Source organism: Quercus lobata, chromosome 6 (genome assembly GCF_001633185.2).
Source record: "Quercus lobata isolate SW786 chromosome 6, ValleyOak3.0 Primary Assembly, whole genome shotgun sequence".
Lineage (NCBI taxonomy): Eukaryota > Viridiplantae > Streptophyta > Magnoliopsida > Fagales > Fagaceae > Quercus > Quercus lobata.
The window spans coordinates 42,470,074-42,476,991 of record NC_044909.1 but is presented as its reverse complement, the minus strand read 5'-3'; the positions used below and the strand labels follow the sequence as shown (position 1 = coordinate 42,476,991).

Here is a 6,918-nt window from a genome sequence, read left to right as displayed (position 1 = left end):
ATCATAGCTAGAAAAAATAAGCACCAAACTAGTTCTCATCATAGTCAAACTTTCTTTAAAATGTTGATTTTCAATTGGAAATCTTATAAATTATATGTTAGCAATACTATCAACCACTCTTCAATTGGCATATCTGATCCACATATAAGGAAAAATGTACCATAGAGAAAACATTAAAATTAGAGACTATGTATAAAATTGGACAAACAATAGTTAACATTGCTATAACAATTCAGTAGGGTTCAGTCAGTGTTCATGCTCTACTTCATTTAAACATCTACAATAATAATTATCTCTGAGAAAATGCATCAATTAACCTTTATTTAACCATAGTAAAACAAATATGTACAATCTACCAATCTCAACAATAATAAGAGGATTTAAAAGTTCTCTTTGACCAAATAGAATAACATCCCAAAACAATAGCTAAATATATCCTTCTACGTCACTCTTGTAGACGACATCCATCTCATATAGCATCTTCCCAAACGGCTCTCTTATAGGAGTCTATTTTCTCTGATTTGACTCAACTTGACTTACTTGACTCAGCGGTTCGCTTTCATACGGCGAGTCATTGGTTCAAATTCAATAATATGTAAAACCGGCTGAAACCCTGTTTTTGCTAGCATGACAGCAAGTACAGACTGGCAGCAATGAGTCAACTGAATGACCAAAGCATTGGTAAGTCCTTTGTTGTACTACGGATCCCTAAGCAAATAATACCCACTGCACCACAACCATACACACCCCATAAAATTTAGTTCAGAATTCAGAAAGTTACATGTCAGAGATTATAGTATAGTTCTGAAAAGCGATAAAAACAAAGTCCTCTATTATCTCAGAGTAGCATTTTTGGCTTCTGAACTTCATTTATATTTACATATATTAATTTATATGTTTTATCCACGTATTTTATTTTTTGGCATCAACCAAGTGGGGCCTTAGTTTCTGAACTGAACCCAGATCAAAAACTACACTACAAATCATATCAAAAACAAAATAAAAACTCTCACCTTTTACAATCAAACATCCCTCTTCACCCATGTATCAATAGATCAAGGAAATCTCAATCCTAGCATAGAGGCATCAATGTATTTATTCTACTGAAAATACATTTATGTACACAAAATTCCAAAAGCTTAGACACAATAAAATCAGAATGGCCTATTCACTATTAGATGAATGGTAAGTGAGAGTTAAGAACTCTTGCACTTATATACACAATATTCTGTAAATAACTTCTTTAAAATACTAATGGATGAAATCATAAAACTCCATTAACTCATTCTATAACCCACTGGTAGATACTTTTTAATTAGAAAATTAATAAGACATATAGATCATGACAGCATATTTCAATATCATAATTACAAAATCAAACGGTACCAAAATATTTTGACCAACGAATCCAAAGAAATAAAAAAAGCAGTACAAATCCTGTTAGGTTCAAACTATAATATAATAATTGGTAAGAAGTAAATCAAAGCCACAACAGCTGAGCCAAACACTTCATCATTTTTCTCTTTTACGCTAAGATTTTCTCAAAATTAGTACCCTTCTTCTTACTACTAAATCTGAGATCTCTTACTAAATCTGAGATCTTTTATATAATCCATTCAAGCATTGTATTACTTCTATGCTCATCTGGTCCTTTAAAACTGGGTGAAATGCAAAGTATGTAAGGATTTTCATAAATAAAAATAAAAATAAAAACAGAAAAAAGGAGCCTTACATAACCGGTCTCGTATTCTTGTAGCAAATTTTAAACATTGTTATAGTATCATGTATTTTTAGATGATACTGTATAGCCTATGCATTCTTTCTTTTCCTTTTTTTGTTCTCTCTCTTACTCAATCTCTCATCTCAAACACACATAATCCTTTTGATAGGTCACAAACTGAATGAACCCTTGTGATAGAAATTAATTAATTAATTAGCTAAGTTATTAATTAATCAATTTATCATGCAAAAACGTAGTAGCATAAACAAATCACCAATAAACTAATTATGTAGCGGAAAATAAATAACATGGTGATTTGTTTACGAATGGGGAAAACCTAACGGCAAAAACCCCACCGGGTGATTTTCAAGTCACCATTCCCGAAACTCCACTATTATCACAATAAGCGGTTACAAGTAAAGGAATCCTAAGTACCTTACTAACCTATAGTTGAACCTTTATCCAATAACCAATTGGACTTGTTCTGTAGTGACAGTTCCCCTTTTTGATACACGACTCCCAAGTATGTGACTAACCAATTGCACGGATCCCAGTACGCGACTTCAATCATCAACTAAGAAGGTTGTTGGTTGCAAAGTTCTTCAGTTCATCCACACGATGAAGATCAAAAAGACGCTTAGTCACAAAACCCTATGGTGCACATACACAGCAACTTCTTCAAGAGAAAGAGATGAATTAGGGCAAGAACTTCGTCTCCAGTCACAATTTGCTTGAACAGAGTTTTCTCAATGCTTGTGCAACTTGTGAACTGTTTGATGGCCCTTAAAACAATTCTTTTATATGTCTAGGGTTAGGAGAAAAGAAAGCCCAAAGACATATTCACGGATCCCAAGAAAATCATATTTGAATTCTGAAAATCTTACACCTCGACAAATAGGAGGTGTCGAGCAGGTGTCGAGCACACCGGGCTTTGAACAGCTTTCTTAAGCTCGATAGATACAACTGTCAAGCCAGCTGTCGAGCTTTAATAAATTTGCACTATCAACTTGTTTTCTTGGACAGATTTGAAGGCTTCAACACTTGATCTTGAAACATGGTTTCTTGAAGTATTTAAACACATCCTAAATCTACCCAAATATAAGTAAAGTACGTTTTGTCAAAGGATAAGCCAATTATATAACATCATGACATATGTTCTTAACATGTGAAACACATATGTCCTAACACCTTTTTTATTCTTTTTCTGTCACTCAAAGATGCATGACTTGTGTTAGGTGTAAAAAAAAAAAATTATTTTAATATGGTGTATTGTAAAATAAAGAATGTGATGTAAGGACTCTTGTAAGAGTAGTAAAAAAAAAAATCAAATGGCCATTTGGTGAGACAATGATTTTTTTTTTCAATAAGCAGTTGGGTATGCTCTTAACAGAGTATGAACTAAGACAATATATAGCAATTATCAATATCATTTAAGACTTGACATGTGCACTGAATTGTAAAAGGTAAAAAAGAAACGGAGAAAGTACCTTGTATATGATAATTTCTATCACATATTTGAAATATTTGTACCAGATTTAGCAAGCATGGTCACTACAACTGAATATAATAGCTTCTATAAAAGTATAATAAAAGCCAAAAAGTAACAGCAAGGAGAATCCTCTTTAAAATTTAAACTAATAAAAGCAACTATAACAATCAAATCATGTTCTTGTGTTTTTATTTTCAAAACATATGAGGTGGTCTATTTCATCAGCAAAGCATAGTGTCCTTAACTTTAGTATGCAATAGGAAATAAAAATAATACGTAATATTGCTCAAAGAGTGTGAGAGTGCCTTTTTTTGTGACACTCAGGCCCAAGGATCCCAGGCCTAATAAGTTGTGGTTTGGTGGACCGGGCCTTGATTCACCACAGCTAACAGGCTGTTTAAGAGTCAAGTGATGCACAGGGCATGCATCCTACAATACACGTAAAATGACAAGTAAAGATATTCGTATTGAAAGACATATCAAAACAACAAGGTAAATGCAGAGAACAGGGTCAACAAAGGAGCACAAAATAATGTTATAAGGATCTTTGAATCAGTGGGACATATTTCATTAATATTTTCTTTGTTATGGTTACAGAATGCTCACTAAGACGTGATACAAGGTTCAATCAAGCTCAAAAATTACAGTCTTGAATGGCTATTTCAGCCTTCAAACTTGTAAAGTTTGATTCTCTTTGAATCCGAGTATGTGCAATAGTGACTTTTACAGGATACCGGGAAGCAATATTATTAACTTTCCCTTAGTTTTCTCTTCTTTTACAGAATTTTATCGATAGTTTTTCACCTCCCAAAAATCTCTCTGCCTTTTCTTCGTAACCTACCCCTCCTTTTATAGTGAAATTCTGGCATCTCAAGGGAACCATTGGTTCCCCTGTTTCATTTTATGGTTAACAGAGCCTGTTCCGTGCCCATCACTCGTCAGGTTCTATTTCCTGTTTTTTCATTCTTTCCCTCTTTTCAGCTTTGATTCCTTTGAAAGTCCAAGGCTGGTTACCTACTTCAGGATGTGCTAAGGTATGCCCTTCTCGATCTCACCGTTTGGCAGTTCTCCCTTTTTGTCCTTTTTCCCATTCGGGCGGAATCCCATTTTGCCGATTTGAAAGTCGCCTGTTGTCATTCCCCTTTTCATACTTCTCCATTCTGGTTCCCCGAGACGCTTCCCACTTGCGCCATGAGAGATCGCTGGTTTTTTCTTCTTTTTTTGCTGGGTCTTTTGGCGCTTGTGGCTTCTACTCTGTTTCTTATTTTCTTTTCTTGTCCTTTTCTTTCGAACTGTCTTAATCTTCCTTTGACTGTGCTTATGCGCCTGGAAGGATCTGCACCTCTTGGTGGTTGCTGGCTATTTTTCTTTAATCTCTTGCCGTAGGTTTCTTTTCCTTCTTGATGCTTCTTCTTTTGGGCTTCAAGCCTCTTGGGCCTGCCATTTCTTTTTCTTTCATGGTCCCCTTGCACCTGCTTCCTTGGACTTGGCTTATTTTCTTTTAAGCTTGGCTCACTTCTTTGAGCTTGGGCACTGTGATCCTTTTAGACCTCAACAAAGAGCTAAGTTGAAATAATGCCTTTGAGTGGAATCTTGTAAAATGTGTGGATTCCTCTAAGAAACTCATCGAGCCCATGCTACTTAAGACAACAGAAACTAAATTAATGAAATTAAAGATTAATTTTCCTCAAGTCTAAAAAGTAAATTATAGTCTATTAACATAAGAGGGCACGAACTTCTAGGAAAGTTGACACTCCTAAAATTTAATTTATAAGAGTTGGTCATTTTTTTAATTCATACCAAAACTTGTAGTTGGCCAAATGCAAACCAATTTGTGTGGTTTGCAACAATATTTTGACAATATTTTTATAATCTATGAAGAGCAATAATTTCATACAATCTCTTGTGCAAAGAGGACAATCCAAATAATTGCAGCCATTATTTCTGATTGCTCAAAATAAAAAAGCATATCAATTTAAAATTGCAGCAGAGAAAGATGAAAGAAATACCGCAAAAGAAGCCTAAGAAAACATTGAAAATATGTTTTGAATTGTAAAAAGTAATGCAGCAATTCAGTGAAAATTTAAATTTGAAAAATGAAGGTTTGGACCACAACGAATCAAACCTTGATTCTGCATTTGTTAGTGGTTCATGTATAGCCCAGAATTCAGATAGCTAAAAAATCTATCCTTGTAACAATAACAATAAATAAATAAATAAAAAGTTATTCCGTACTTGAGTTGGACTAAATAAACTAATTAACTTAAAATTTAAGGAAACATATATTTTAAAGAACATTGTGAAGAACAAATAAAAAATAAAAAATCAAGAGCATATCTGAAACCTTAAACATGATTTATTTTAAAGAATTTCACATTCAAAAAATTACATACCTAAACCTAAGCCTAAATCAAAATCAATTCAATCGAAATCCCCAAGCCTAAATCATATTTAAACAATAAAATTTTAAAACAAATAAAAAAACCTTACCGGTAAAGGTTTCGACGTGGTGACAGAATGGTAGGAAAAATAGTGAACCGGTTTGCTTAATCAGCCATATGATAAAGCCGCATTATTATCTCAAGATTTTGGGTTTTTCTTTTAAAAATTTATATAAAAAAAAAATCAAAATAACAAATAAAGCAAAAAAAGAAAACTCACCCTGTAACAGTGTACCGCCAGTTGAGGGATGCAAATTTTTTGGTGGTTAGAGTCCGACAGTGGTGTTGGCCTGAGATGTCTCTCCATCTCCCCTACGCCTATGCTTTTTTGTAGTCCACGCCAAACTGTAGAAAAAATAATGACAGAACCGACTGTTTTGTTTTTGTAAGAACCAGAGATGATAATTTGAGACGAAAGCATCAAAGAAAGAGAATAGAGCCGTCTATTTTTCAAAAGGGGTCAAAGAAGAATCCTAGACATCTCAACAGGGGAAACTCAACGGTTAGAAGTTTCAGAAAACAAAAAACAGTAGAAAGTTTTTGCATGTTTATAAATTTGACAAAAAAACGTTTTGGCAGAGAATCCAAAAACCTAAAACAAAAACGAATCAAATCTAAACCTATCCAACAAAAAAACTCAATCGAAAGTAACATTTCATACCCAAATCTAAAAAATGGGAAGAAGAAAAAAAAAAAAACAATGTACGGTGCCCAATTGATGCAGTGTTTACCGTTCTGCCTCTTTCTCTGTTTCTTTCTCCGTGTCCCGGGCCTCATCCTCTCTCTATTTCATCGCCTCTCTCTTTCTCAGCCTCTCTCTGTTTCATCACCTCTCTCTATTCCTGACCCAAAATACCAATCTAATAATCAAAAGCAAATCTGATCCAAAATACCAATCTAAACCGTAATTAACACCCAATTGATTCTCCAAATAAAAACCAAAAACCCTAAATTTTTAAATTTAAAACAGAACTTTACCTAGCGATTCCGATAGTCGGGTAGTGAGTGGAGGCTTACAGTGATGGCAGAAGATCTGGGTGGCGCCCTTATGGTGATGGCAGAGGCGCCCTTCTCTCTCTCTCTCTTTTCTCTTAATCTGTCTCTCCTTTCTCCGTAGCAATCTTTCTGTTTTATTTTTTTTTATTTTATTAAGTGGTTAGTTTCCTTTTATACTAAGGGCTCCGAAACAGTATTTTAATGTAGCCAAAGATTATAATTTATCGCTTTTAAAAGGTGTTGTAGCATTACTAAACAATGTAATGTATCGC

General features: G+C 34.1%; 1 long non-coding RNA gene across 1 annotated transcript; it reads right to left on the bottom strand.

Annotated features, from left to right (window-relative positions):
• Nucleotides 1–397: 397 nt before the first annotated feature.
• LOC115950674 lies at nt 398–6,460 on the bottom strand. Its single transcript, XR_004083097.1, has 3 exons — nt 6,382–6,460; nt 5,871–5,995; nt 398–726 (listed from the first exon to the last, which is right to left on the bottom strand). It is a non-coding gene; the product is annotated as an uncharacterized LOC115950674 (long non-coding RNA).
• Nucleotides 6,461–6,918: the final 458 nt, after the last annotated feature.